Source organism: Acomys russatus, chromosome 22 (genome assembly GCF_903995435.1).
Source record: "Acomys russatus chromosome 22, mAcoRus1.1, whole genome shotgun sequence".
Lineage (NCBI taxonomy): Eukaryota > Metazoa > Chordata > Mammalia > Rodentia > Muridae > Acomys > Acomys russatus.
Genome location: NC_067158.1, coordinates 36,286,717 through 36,301,874, shown reverse-complemented (window position 1 = coordinate 36,301,874; position 15,158 = coordinate 36,286,717). Strand labels below are relative to the sequence as shown.

Below are 15,158 nucleotides of genomic sequence, written 5' to 3'. Positions count from 1 at the left end.
TAGGAAGTGTGGCCTTGTTAGAGGAAGTATGTCACTGTGGAGGCGGGGCTTTGACATCTTAAATGCTCAAGCTAAGCCCAGTATGAAATGCATCCAGTCTCTTCCTGGCTGCCCTAGGATCAAGTTGTGGAACTCTTGGCTCCTCCAGCACCAAGTATGCTGCCATACTTCCTTGCCGTGATGATAATGGACTAAGCCTCTGAAAACTGTAAGCCAGCCTCAATTAAATATACTCTTTTATAATAGTTGCCTTGATCATGGTTATCTTCACAGCAATGGAAGCCCTAACTAAGACAAAAAGAAAAGAGAAACAAACAATAACAACAAAATAAATACCCGTTGACCATCCCTGCCTGAGACCTGTTATTTCAAGATCTGAAGCTGGCTTTGCAAGGATCTTTGCAGAGACTGTTTCTGTCCTGATGTGTTCTGAGAAGCTGTATAGCAAGAAGGCCTCTCCTCCCACTTCCTCCCCTCCTCTTCCTTCTGTTCATTCTGTTTCTCCCTCCCTCCTGCAGTGCCTCCTGTGACTGCTCTGCAGGGATTAAAGTGGCTTCTTGTATGTGAGTGAGACCAACTGGCACCATACAAATGGCTTATGCAATGGAACTGTTTCCTTAATCAAGAAACTAAGTTGTTTTGCATGTATTAACTCTTTCCACACCCAACCGTCTTGTAACATAGATCCTTCATTATCTCTAATTTGAAAAAGAGAACACAGAGACAGGGAGAATGTAAATCTACTTCCCCTAAAATGCATAATTAATAAGTAGCAAACATGAGAGTCACACCCTGGCCATGTTGCTCCCTACTCTTCACCAGTATGCCAGTGCTACCTCTGGTGTCACCTCTAGTGACTGAGGACCACTCAGGACCTGAATGAATACCTGTCATTAGCCGTGACCGAGGACAGGGCTGCTTTCTGTTCTTTGGCCTCAATTCCTTCCTTCTGCCACACTCATGGTGCCACTAACCAATCAGAACTGGACATGGAACCGCCTCTCTTGACCACATCCAGTTCTCCTAGCAGGTGGACATCACACACATGTCACCTCTCAAGTTGTCTCCAAAAAATGGGAGAGCAGTTCCACCAAAAGGGGAGTTTTGGATTTTATAGGGTGGTTTAGTTAGATGGGAGAATGGCAGGAGAGGACTAAGGGAAAAGGAACTGCTGTGAGCAATACTACTGCTGCTGCTGCTGCTACTACTACTACTACCAATAATAATAATAATAATAATAATAATAATAATAATAATAATAATAATAACTGGGACTTTGGGTCGTTAAGATAGCAGATGTCGTGGTCAAACTGCTGCTGGACTGAGATAAGGATCCTGTGATTTCTGAGAAGTGCAGAACATTCAGTTTCCATTTTCACAAAGGGGCTGGCAACCACACTGGTTGTCCATCTTAGTGTCTTAGGCAACTCCATCTAGAGCCTGCCTAACATCTCCCAGATCTCCCATTCTCAGCCCCAGCCCCTTCCTAACCCCACTATCCCCGCCACTCAGGTCAAATCATGTGGGTCTTGCGCCCCCAGCCTGCCCGTCTCCTCCCTGCTTTCTACACAGTATTTTGGGCAAGACTATCAGAGTTGCTGACCTCAGTTGGTTACTTCGAGGTGCTGCATAAATAGCCATAGGCTATGCATTGTGTCCCATAGCTGTAGTGCCAGCTACTCGGAGCCTGTGGCATGCTGATTGCCTAAGCACTGGACTTTAAGAACAACCTGGGTGATATAGTTAGCACCCTGGCTTTTTAAATAAAACAGACCGTGATGTTGGGATATTGCCCACATCCTGCAAGAGCTTTGCTATGGGCATCGTCCCTGGACCTAATTCCAGAGCTCATTTTCTAAAATCAGAACCTGCAATAAGGCCCATTCCACCCCCCTAAAATCCGTAATTCCTGTTTTTTTCCCTACTCTTGGCTCAACTTAACTTACAAACACTTCTCTCCAGATTCTGCCCACCCTGTGCACCCCCTCGTGTGTACACCCACCAGGTGGAACCTTACTTCAACCTCACATCTATCCAACCACCATTGGAAATGTAGTGTTCCTTCATGGTTGCCAAATGATACAGTGGGGTTTGGTGGTCCCTCATTTTGTTTCTTAGTCTCATTAATACAACAAATTTAAAGGGCAAATTTATTAGTGTTTAAAGGAGAAAAGCTCCAGGGCAGGCAAGCTACAAACCGCAGAAGGAGGATGATGGAGAGAAGAAAAACAGCCATGCCAATTAAGCCAGTATGGAGGTCAGAGCAAGGTGGGTAAACAGCCACACAGCAGGGAAGAAAGCTTTAAAGAAAGAGTAAAGATTTTTTAATTTGTTTAAAATGTATACATTTATATTATTACACATACATATTATTAAACATATATAATATAAATGTATACATTAAAAAGTTTTTAAATGTATAATAAAAAGAAAGGGTAAAGAAGTGCAAACCGTCAAAAAAAGCATACATAACCATCCTGGTCAGCATCTGGAAGAAAGACAGAAAGAGGAACAGTTGCAACTTTCTGATTCAGGCTCAGACAGGTGGGAGATCCAGCCAAAGACCGTGGCTGCTTGTGAAGACTGCGGTGGGAGAGGCTGAGCAGGAATTCTAGGAAAGAAAAGTATACTATCTCATCTCGTCAAAGGAAAAATTATTTTATTTATCTCTTTAATGCAGCTAATGTAAGCCTGCCTTCCTGGGGTGGTCCCTTGGCTGGGCAATTGGCCCAATATAACTGCAATGTTAGGCCTTCACCTGGGCCAGAGAATCTATTCTCTTGACCAGAAGGATGTTTTCCTTAATAGGCTTTTATTGCTGCCCTAACACTACTGCCCTCTCCTATTATACCTGCTAATCTTGTTTCTTAGAATTCCCTTTCCTCCCCTCACTACTGACAGATTCCTGCTCACCCTTTCATACCCTTAAAGTTGCTAGCTTCTCCAGGCCAGAATTTATTACCTCAGATTCTACACAGTACTACCTGCATCATTGGGGATATTGTGAAGACTTAGAGATTTAATTTGATTAAAAAAAAAAAAAGTACTGTCTTAGTTATTTTCATCTTGCTGTGATAAGACACCATGACCAGTGGAACTTATAAAAGAAAGTAATCATCTGGGGCTTACAGTTTCAGAGGGTTAGAATCCATGACGATCATGGTGGAAATCATGGCAGCAGGTGGGCAGGGATAGCACAAGAGCCGTAGCTGAGAGCTTACATATTGGTCTACAAGAGCCGGGTGTGGTGGCGCACGCCTTTAATCCCAGCACTCGGGAGGCAGAGACAGGCGGATCGATGTGAGTTCGAGGCCAGCCTGGTCTACAAAGTGAGTCCACGATGGCGAAGGCTACACAGAGAAACCCTGTCTCGAAAAACCAAAAAAAAAAAAAACAACAACAACAAAAAAACAATTGGTCTACAAGCACAAGACACAGAGAACTACCTGGGAAATGTGTGGGCTTTTAAAGCCTCATAGCCTAGTAGCACATCTTCTCCAACAAGGCTGTATCTCCTAATCCTTCCTAAACAGTTCTGCCAACTGGGGGCCAAGTATTCAAATACAAGAGCCTATCCAAAGTTCCACAAACACTTTCATATGTTACTGGCACAAATATACTGTGAATGGTGGCATATTGTTTTATACATGCCTCCACCAAGTGTTGCTATGGTTATAAGCTGGTCTCTCCCTCAAGAAGAGAGGCTTAAAGATGGCAACCATTTTATTATCATATAATCTTTACCTTATGATGTCCCTTCCCTTCCCTTCCTGTGTCCGTGTAGTGTGTGACAAGTATGAGAGCTACACAGGTTTGCTAGCAGCGTCTGAGCTTTCCTTATGGCTACTGGCCTCATTTCCCCCACTAAAGTCTGCAGGGAAGAACAACCTATTTAATTGACAAGTAACAATTAGTTGGCTAGTGATTATAACCACAATTAAAACTTTATAATTTAATAGTGCCTTCTAGACACGCTTCTTTCAATTCATTTGTGCAGTTCTTCAGTGCTGTTATTGTACCCACTAATTTTTTTTTTTAAAGAAATTAAGGAATCTAATACTTATGTGCCTTAGGCTTGTAATAACGTTTGCCCATTCGGTTCTTCATTAGAAGCAGAGAACAGAATAACACAGGGAGGCCTTCCAAGACTTTCCGAGATACTTAGTGCTTTCTCATTATATTTTTAAGCTTTTGCTTTTTCCTCCTGCCATGTGGCTGTCTATGAGCGGCATGGCTTTTGTTCTTCCCACTTTCCACGTCCCTCTTAGGGTGGCTGCTTAGATTTAGTTTGGCTGCCCTGGGTTCCTTCTTTTAAACTCTTAATAACTATCCTCAAGCTTTCCTCTAAGTCTGTTCCTCAATTCTGTCACTGGTGAGATTAAGGATTCTGAGAAGCTTCATCCCCCCTCCCCCAGTTCCCCAGGTAACATGTGGCACCCCAGGTGGGCCTCCCAAAAATTTCCAGTCACCATTTTAGAAAGTCCTCCCCTGAGAGCTGGTGTCTAGTGTAGTGCCTGGAGGACCGGACAAGGAAGTGCAGGACACCACAGCACACAGAAGTGGGTGACCAGGGGTCTCCGGAGGCCGGTGGCTAAGACTCAGGCTCTGTTTGTTGTATAGTATTCTCGCACCCAGAGCTTGAAGTGCACTGACATCCTGAGAAGGTGACCTTATTTGGAAATAAAGACTGAATAAAAGCAACCAGTTGAGGCCATATCGGATTTTAGTGAGTTCTAGGTTCGATGGCTATGTCCTTGGAACAGTAGTTCTCAACATGTGGGTCTCGGCTCCTTCGGCAAACCTCGGTCTCCAAATCTATTTACACTGTGGTTCATAAAAGTAGGAGAATTAGAGTTATGAAGTAACAACAAAAATAACTTTATGGTCGAGGTCCCCACAGTATGAGGAGCTGTATTAAAGGGTCTCAGCATCAGGAAGGCTGAGAATGATTGCCTTAGAAGGCTAGTAAACACAAATATTTAGGGAAGGAAGCCATGTGACCACTGACGGAGATTAGAATAATGTGTCTGGTAAACCAAGGAAAAGCTAGGATTGCCAGCAGCCTCGGCTGAGAGATAAGCTGGGGGCAGGCTCACCCTTAAAATTTGAAAGGGGAACCAGTCCAGCCGGCCCTTTGCCTTCCGATGTCCAGTCTCCAGAGCTAGAAGAGAATAAATTTCTATTGTTTAAGCCAAGAACCAGTGGAAATTCATCACTGCAGTCCTAGGAGCATAGTACAGCTTACTGCAAAAGCAACACACAGGACCCTGTTTCTGCCCTTAGGTGTCCCCGCAAGGACAGCTTCATAAGCAAGACTGCTGCCACCAGAAACAAGGCTGTGGAGGGAAGGCTGGGGCCTGGTATTATTGTGGCTAGTACTGGACAGATTCAAAGCCCCTTCCTCTTTTATTTTTTTGTCCTCTGCAGGGCAGCCTTCTCAGAAAGGAGATTAATCTGACAAGTTTTGGTTTTTTTTTGTTTTGTTTTGTTTTGTTTTGTTTTTCTGACAAGCTCTTTTTTCTTTTTCAATCCACAAGGGTAATTCCTCAGAACTCTATTTCCTTCATAGTTTTTGCAGATGGATTTTGTACTCATTGTTCCCCGTAAGCATTTGGCATAGCTGAGGTGGGGGTGGGTGGGGGCACATGAAGAAGCCTGTAAATGTCAGTATGGTCCATAGGGTGTAGAAGGGCTGGGGGGGGGGGGCTAATTAATACACACACACACACAAAATCTAAAAGCTACCTGGTTTTCTACTATACCACAGAGGTGGCAACTTAAATTCTGGGGCCCTGCCTCAGTTTCCCACAGAGGTACCTTCTGTTGATGGATAAATTCCTCTAGCCTTAAAACCTGAAACAGAAGAGAAGAGAATCTAGGTAATGGAACAAAAGCCTCCTGGGTGTGCTCACTAATCTGAGTCTCAGTACTCCTGAGTAGGACAGACACATTCTAAGCAGGATGCTGCAAATGCCATTGCCTATTAGCAGCTTGCTTCATTCTAGAGATGAGCCCAGTCAACAGCATTCTGCATTTTCTTCTACAGTTCTCTAAATACATCTCTATACTTTACATCTGTAGAGTGACTTTGCTTCTTGGCCAGGTGACTGACCTGCCCGGCTGGATTAATTCTTTTTTTTTTTTTAATTAGTTCACTTTACATTCCAATTGTAGCGCTCGCGCTCTCTCTCTCTCTCTCTCTCTCTCTCTCTCTCTCTCTCTCTCTCTCTCTCACACACACACACACACACACACACACACACACACACACATTGTCTCATGCTCCTACCCTCCCTCCTTCCTTCCCCTAGTCCTCAGAAAGGGGAGCCCTCCTCCCCTAACATCTGACTCAGCTTATCAAGCCTTACCTGGACTGCCTTATATCCTCTTCCTTTGTGGCCTGGCAAGGCCATCCCAGCAGAGGGAAGTAATCAACATGTGAGGCCCAGAGTCCATGTCAGAAGTAGTCCCTACTCTGCATATTATGAGACCCACAAGGAGACTGTGCTGCCTATGGACTACATCTGAGCAGAGGGTCTAGGTCCTCACCATGCTTAGTCCTTGGTTGGTGCATCAGTCTCGGAAGCAGCCCCATCCTCCACCCAGATTTACTGGCTTCACTGGTCTCCTTGTGAAGTTCCTGTTCCCTCCAGGTCCTTCTGTTCCCCAACTCTTCCATAAGACTCCCTGTGTTCCACCCCGCAGTTTGGCTGTGGGTCTTAGCATTTGCTTGGATCCCCTGCTGAGTGGAGCTTTTCAGAGGACCTCTATGGTAGGCTCCCTTCCTGTTCTTTCTCTTCAACCATTTCCTGTGTCCGTTCTATTTGTCCTTCTGAATGAGAATTAAGCATTCTCCTTAGGGTCTGCCTTGTTATTTAGGTGGGGTTGTTTTTTTAGGTCTGTGTATTGTTGTGTGGTTATCCTGTATTATTTGGCTAATATCTGCTTATAAGTGAGTACATGCCATGTGTGTCTTTCTGTGTCTGGGTTACCTCACTCAAGAGGACCATTTCTAGTTCCATCAATTTGGCTGTAAATTTCAAGATTTCCTTGTTTGCAGTAGCTGAGTAGTATTCCGTTGTGTAAATGTACCACAGTTTCTTTATCCATTCTTTGGTTGAGGGACATCTAGGTTGATTCCAGATTCAGGCTATTACGAATAAGGTTGGTATGAACGTAGTTGAGCAAATGTCCTTGTTGTATGGTGGAGCATCTTTCGGGCATATGTCTAGGAGTGGTATAGCTAGATCTTGAGGTAGCACTATTCCCAATTTTATGAGAAAACACTGAATTAATTCTTAGAGGAGTTAATCTACCCGGGGTCAGCTTCCTAGTGGGTCTCCACTGCTACTGTAACAGGATGAGCCTTAGTTAAGCACATATTTATCAGGGAAAATATAAGCCAAGAATCAAGTGAACGTGGGTTGAATAACACTTGGATGGGAACTCGTCGATTATAAAGGCCTGATTCTATCTTTGGCTTCATTAGAGTCTTACAACAAATCCATTTTATAGAGGAAGGAAACGGAGTGAGAGTAGTTAAGTGAGCCCCACAGGCAGCTCAGCCAGGGTGCAGCCGCTGGAGGTGACCCTGTCGTCATGTTCTCTCGAAGCTTCAGGGAAAACCGGCCTCAACCCTCTTGGGATTAAGGAAAGTGACCAGGGCTGCTTCTGTTGCCTGGGATATTAGACTGGCAGAGAACCTTTCAGCAGTCCTTTGACCCACACGTCATGGTCAAAGAGAAACCTGAAGAACCGGAGACCACTTCTTCCCCGTAGTCGGAGCTTCCTGCTCCCAGGCTGTGCTAGTCCACCATGTCTGAGGTTTCTGCTTGAGAAACCTGGAGATGCTCTCATTCCCTCCCCCTCAGTTCCTTAGCAACTACCCTTATAACCCAGAATTCAGGAGAATAATTCCTGGAACAGCCTGTCTTTTCACAGGCTCCTTGCAGAGTTGCTAAGAAAAGCCGCCTCTCGAATATTCTAGTATTTTTTTTTATTAATTTATTCTTGTTACATCTCAATGGTTATCCCATCCCTTGTATCCTCCCATTCTTTCCTCCCTCCTATTTTCCCATTATTCCCCTCCCCTATGACTGTTCCTGAGGGGGATTACCTCCCCCTGTATATGCTCATAGGGTATCAAGTCTCTTCTTGGCAACCTGCTGTCCTTCCTCTGAGTTTCACCAGGTTTTTGAGAGAAAATAGAAGCACATGGGTATCGGCAAATAGCCAGGGCTGATGAACAGGAATCTAACAGTCTCAGTCACATGACTATAAGCTAGTGCTATCCTTGCAGTTCAAGATGTATCTCCGCTTCACTAATTGCCTTTGAGGCGGGATGGGCAGAAGATATTTTGGGTTGGGAGGCAGAAGATATTTTGATTTGGGGATGGAGTAGGCTCTGTAAGATTCTTAGGCCTCTGTAAGATGGGTAGGCCTCTATGCACCAAGTAAGAGTAGCACACCCTCCTAGACAGAATGTCTCCAGACCCCGCCAGAGGACTCCTGGGAACAAAACTGCCCCAGCTGAGAGCTGCTGCCGCAACTTTCATAGCAAATCCTAGAGAAGTTAAAAATACCAGTACACAGAAAGGGGCGTGAGTTAGCTCACTTTAAAACCCAGCCCCCATGTGACCTCGTCAGCCTAGAGCATTGGCCTGGACCAAGCTCAGCTTCCATGTGGAGATGCAAACCTCTCTGACAGGGCACACCATCACAACTGTCAGTTCTGTTTGCTTTAATTAATTTTGTGAGTCACTCATTCACTCACTGTGGAGCATCCAGACAGTGCTGGTCCCTGAGCTGGACGCTACAGCAGAGAAGAAAGTGTGCAGACCAAATACCTCTGAAATGATATGGACCCTTAGTGATAGAATTAAGGCTCTCGTTGCTATGGTTTCCACTGGGCAAATACCCTGCACTTTGAAGGTGTTATATGTTCTTTCAAATAGTGTTTTCTTTTCCAAAAAGTGATCTGGGTATATGGTATAGAATTCTGAAGAAATGTAAGTGTATTCAACTGAAAGTTTTCCTCAACTCCATGTTTCTTATCCCAGGATAACTACTTGTTTTATATCTTCTTGTATGTATTTTTAAAGGTGGAGTATGTGTCTGCACACATAATTGTGGGTATATTTTTCTGCCAACACTAGCATGGGTTTTGACAGTCTGCTTTTTAAACTTTATATAGCTGAGACTTTGTAACACATCAGTACACTCCCAGTACAGCTGAATGTTTCTAAAAGCAACTTGCTTAGGTCTCCTTTATAAAAGAAACCACATATATTTAGTCTTTTTCCTATGATAGACCTAGATTGTATAGACACTCTTCAGTGGCTAGCACAAAGGAGGGATATGGTATCTGCAGTAGATAAACAAACACATGGACAAACCAGCTGCCTGAGTTCTTACTGGCTGGATAACCCTGGGCAGATAATAAGCATACGCTTGCTTTAACTTTCTCATGTATGAAATGGAATTGATGCTACTATCTACCTCAGAGAGGCTTGTGATAGTCACAGGAATTAATATATGGCCAGTATGGGAAAGAGCACTTAGCACATGTCAATAACTCTTCCTGCTATAGGACTTTCTCATTCCTGTGGTGTGTGGATGTTTAACTTCGATGGATACCACCACGCACTTTCCCACTGGTGCTCATCCCGTGTATACCACCAGCAGCAGCACGTGTAAGTGGCTATTTTAACACACTGGGTCAATATGATAATATGCAAAACTTGCTGAATGTTGCCAGTCAAAGTTTTTAATTTAGTTCAAATAGCTGCATGATGGCCCAATGAGAAATTTACCAAGGCCTAGATTTCTTGTGCATAACAACACGCTACAGTACAGCGAAACCTATAACAACGTGAATGATACGGAGGGACAGGACATGCAAAAAGTTCAGCTGGTGACACAAGGACACCAAAGTAGAGTGTTAAATGCCAGCCTCCCAGTGATGTTCCTGCTAGCAGGGGTCTGTAAAATTTCAGGGTCAGGGGTTTAAACTTAGGTTGTTGGTTGTCCTGAAAAAGTCTCTCTGTGAGTCAAGAGTGATAAAAATAACAGTGTTAATTGAGAGCAGAATTTCCACTCCCCACCCCATGCAGAGAAGGATGCCAGCCCTGGGTGAGGCTCTGGGTGTGTCCCCACTAAAGTTAGTTAAGTTCCAAGGAAACCTTTTTCTTTGTTCCTTGCATCTAGTATTGCAATTCTCTTAGGCCCATAGTGCCATTCGTTGGTTTCCATAAAGCCAGTCTAGTCTGAGTAATTTTTTTTTTTTAATCTTTATTCTGGAAGACTCTTAGCATATGGATTGTAAACTGGGGACAAAAAGGGGGAAGAGATTTTTGTAGAACCCTGCCTCCATTCTCTCCAGGTGTGGTAACTATGACTGAAGTGTGTGGTTATTTCCACCATACAAGATGTGGGACAGGATGCCTAGCTGAGTGAGGCCCGGGTTTCTCCTTAGAGGACTCAAATTCAAAAGGGGAAATGTAGTGACAATTCTTGAATTTTTGGTTTCTTCAAAAAGAAACACAGAAATATTATAAGAATGTGTTTGTTTTAATCCCAGGTGTGGAGATATGGCACTGTTTTGGACTGTCCTGTCCACAGCAGCTGACTATGATTTGTCTTGTGCTCTAGGAGAGGCGTGGTTTTGCCAGATGCAGATAGTTTCTGTGATTGGGTGACTTTGGAATTCTGAGATCTTTCCAGAGGTTACATAAATGCTGGATCCCCGATAGGTGCAGGAAGTGGTTGTTGGTCATTCAGGGGGTTGGTTGTGAGTTTGTTAGCAGTTGTGTTCAAAGAAGAAAGAAAAGGAAAGAAATTATACTCAAGAATCTCTCTCTTTTTCTCCCCTCTATTCTTTCTCTCCTATCTAGTGATTGAGGGTAAAACCGGGGGAATGAAGGGTGGAAAAAGAAGAACACACAGAGTAGTAAAGACCAGCTTCATGGAAAAATATTTACTTAAAGAATAGCATGATGTGATGAGTGCTACAGCAATGTCATAAAAACTCTTATGTAGCCCTATGAGTCAGGAGGAAGAATGAGAGAGTGCGTGCATGGTCCTGGGAAGGTTTAGGACGCTATTTCAGAAGAGTAGCATCTGCTGGCATGTGCTGACATGGAATTTTGGTATGATCTCACCAGAGTCATTCCAGGAAAAAAAACACACACACACACAAGATGAGATCCTCAAGGGTGGTGGGAATGCATAAAGGGGTACCATAGGCCTAAGAAGCATCCTTTGCTCACTGTTACTTTGTGCCCTTTGTGACTTGCTAGAAAGTCTATATGAGTCCAAGCCATGAGCTATCCAAGAGGAAAACAACTGTGATTTCTCAAGTACTCTCAAGCTGGCAGGGGCTGGCATTATCCATCTGGTGTTACTTGAGGGGTCTAGTCACATTGGGAACAAGGCAGGCTGATTTCACCCGCTAGAGAGATGCCTGGCACCAGTGAGGATGCTCTGGAACCTGAGAAGACAGCATAGGGCAGGGCAGCAACTCCAGTCTGGAAATAAGATAAAGGTTCTGCCAGCTCTGTCCCAGGCCTGCTCAGGACCTCAGGCAAGTCTGGATGTCTCCTCAAGATCAGTTTCCACATATATCATGATAGTAAAAGCAGACAAGGCCCTGACTTGTGTCTACAGGCTCTACAACAACCTCCAGGCACATGCAAGTGCTCTCTTTATTTTATGCATAGGAAATTGAAGCCCTATGCTACTTTCTTCTATTTCTTCCTCTTCTTCTTCCTTCTTTCTCCCCACCCCCATTTCCCCACCTCCTCCACCTCCTCCTCTTCTGACAGGGTTTCCCTGTTGTAGCCTTGGCTGTCTGGACTCACTCTGTAGACCAGACTGGCCTCGAACTCACAAAGTTCCACCTGCCTCTTTCTCTCAGAGTGCTGGGATTACAGGTGTGTACCACTGTGCCCGGCCCACTGTTTCTTTTAGTGAAATGGCAGCAATAACTTCTACCCTCCATACCCCCAGAGACTTGTGGTAATAGACAGCAGAAGCCATATGACAGCATTTCTTGAAACCATTAAACATTCTATAAATATAAGGTGACTTTATAATATTTATTACAGTCCCCAGCAAAACACCACTACATTAGGTGATCTATTTTAAGATGAACGAAGTGTTGCCTTTGAAAGATTGTCAACTGGACCTTAAAACGACTTTGAATATTCCTGTCCAGGAGATCTGGTGGTGAGTTTTTCTTTAAAATAGAAAAAAAATCTAAATGAGGTTAAACAATGGAAAGGTTTTTAAATAACCACCCTTGCTTGGGAGGAAGTTCCTTGGTAGACATTTTGGGGGAGAGACAGGTTGTTTCTTTTCCTGTGTGCACTATCTGTACTCGGGCCCCTGCAGCAGTGGAGAGCACTGGCTGAACCTGAGAGCCCAGTGGAGAGCCAGGGCCAGTGACATGTGATACCCTCAGTTCCCTGAGCCAGGAGTAGCCATTCCTGCTAGAGGGCTTGCAAGAATGACAAGTTGGTAACAACTACAGAAGAGTGAGAGAGTCTATTCCAGTTGGAGTTCAGAGAACTGAACAGGTGAAACAGCTGTCCTCTGGTTGGAGTTCAAAGACCTGCGCTATTGTGACAAGGCTACTAGACTTGGATGTGCTGATCCAGTCACCTCTTAATTTCTCTTCACAATAAAGTTCATCTGTAGAATATTCAAGCTTAGCCTAGCACCTTTTTAACTAGAAACATTACTTCATGTTCATGTATGGGAGTGTTCAGATATCTGTGTACAACATGTGCGCTTGGTACCTGCAGAGTCCAGTACAGGGTGTCAAGAGTTCCTAGAACAGGAGCAACAGAGGGGTGTGAACAGAGCAACCTGTGCTCTTAACAGCAGACCCATCTCCCCCAGACCCTCCTGACCCCCCAGCACCTTTAGAATGATGTGTGTGACTTGAAACACCAGGTGCACAAGGTCAGGGCAAGAAAGAGGGGGAATTTCTCATGGTTTCTTGGAATTGTCACTCTATGTCACGCTGGACACGCTGGACCACGTGTTTCTGGGAATAACAATGCTATCTTCGTTAGTTACACTTCCAGCACCTAATGTACTGACAAATGGCTGGCATTCAACACTTTCATGTTAAGTTGATATGATATGACAGTTGAATGAATAGAATAAAGAGTGTCATTCTTTAGTCTCGATAATTAAAAGGTTAGACTGAGAAACTCCTAAAACAAAGCTTTGTTTTAGAAGACCCCTGGTGTCTTTTTTTAATCACCGGTGTTGGAAGCATGGTGAGAAAGGCGCTGTGTTAGTCTGTTTTGTGTTACTACAATGAAATACCTTAGGCATATTTATGGTCTTGTAAAGAGTTTTTATCTGTTCTGTTTTGGAGTGTGACTTATCCCTGGCGAAAGCCTATGATAGAGGGCCCAGGCATGTGCAGAAACAAGAACTCACTTCTAAAACATAAAGAAACACAGTTTGGGGCCTGTTTAACAACTCACTCTTTCTAAAACTCACTTCATGAGACCAGCATCCCTTTCTGAGAGAAGTAGCTCCATGACCTATGACCCCTAACTGTGGACAGCCTCCCACCACAGGGACCCTAGGGGAAAACTACACCCAAACAACTGTAGATACCTCTGTCTCTTGTGTTCACGAAGCTGGGCGCCAATGATTATAAACAGAAAGAACTACCGAGTTCACTTCCGTGTTCAATGAGGAAGCTAAGCAACTTTCATCTCTCAGGTTGATCTGTTTATTGTCGTAAAGATATTGTCATGTTCTGTGCATCTCTGTTGACTGTAAGTACTGTCTTATTCTGAAGTTTTCTATGTGGCAGTCATCTTGCCTGAACGAAACTCTCTACTCTCATCTCACCACCACAGCGTCTGGGAATCATTATTTCACTGTCCAACTATATTAACTTGACCATTTTTTTGTTTGTTTCCCTAGTAAGTGGAGTGATACACTAATCGTCTTTCTATGGCATCAATATCCATGTGACATTTAACACAAAGGGACTAGATGAGACTCTAAGGTCAGAAATAGTAGGGAAGTCCAAGGATTCAGGTATGGGACAAAAAAAAAGGGGGCTTTAACAGAAGAGAGTGACAGAGAGTGGTTGACGCAAGGTAGGGCAGAGAAAACCCAGGAAAGAATTACAGTCCACTGGCCTGCACTCATAGACGGCACATGTGGGTTTTGACTGGCCATATGCAAACTCTGGTGTGAAGGAAAGAAAGGTTGGATATCTTAGATTCCACTGAGATCCAGTTAGCTAAGCATTGAAACCATATAGTATGTTTTCCATGTGAAAGTGACCACTATCCTTACACGGTGGACTTTAAAAGATATTACAGAACAGGACAATGCAGAAGACAGTCTTGTTCCAGGTCAAGTTGGGCATGGGAGCCCAAGGACCCACTTTCCAGTCCACTCTGTCTCTCTTATTTTAGGCTCTCAGGATCTCAAGTACAGTTTGAAAAACACAGTTTTAACATGGCAGTCTCTACCGAGAGGGGAGTAATGGCATTGCGTTCAGTGCTGGTCGGCTTATTGCTTTTATCAGAAAAATTCCTTGGACTGTGGTGTCGAGTGAATTGAGAGAACATTTTGCCCAGTTTGGCCATATAAAAAAGTGTATTGTACATTTTAACAATGAGACTGGCTTTCACAAAGGCATAGGTTGGGTTCAGTTTTCTTCACAGGAAGAACTTCAGAATGCACTACAACAGGAAAGTTGTATTATTGACGGAGCAAAGATTCATGTTCAAGCTCAGAATCCAAAGGTTTTGCAAGGGGCTTAAACATCTGATGAAGAGAAAGATTTCTGAGGTGATTACTGTACTACCCATTAAATAAACACAACTGAGACTTTAAAAGAAAAACACAGGTGCAAGCCAACACATCTTTATACATTAAAATAACAACAACAACAACAAATAGGTTCAAAAAAGGGAGGACCTTGACTCGAGGCCATGTGAGAAAAAAAAACAATCAGGTTGCAATTTACCACCATTTGATGAAACTTGAGAATAAATCTGTTCCAGCCTCTTATCTCACTCTCTTCAAGGATAGTGGCTTTCATGATAAACAGAGGAATGAAAAACGTCATTTCCCTCTTGTGTTTCTGTCAAAAGGAAAGAATAATAATGCGAATA

At 43.8% G+C, this 15,158-nt stretch overlaps 1 protein-coding gene and 1 pseudogene across 1 annotated transcript in view; both read left to right on the top strand.

Annotated features, from left to right (window-relative positions):
• Fam184b (family with sequence similarity 184 member B) overlaps nucleotides 1–15,158 on the top strand; it is a 105,293-nt gene that overhangs the window by 58,027 nt on the left and 32,108 nt on the right. The gene's annotated exons all lie outside the window — the stretch shown is intronic.
• LOC127205843 (SRA stem-loop-interacting RNA-binding protein, mitochondrial-like) lies at nucleotides 14,497–14,831 on the top strand (annotated as a pseudogene).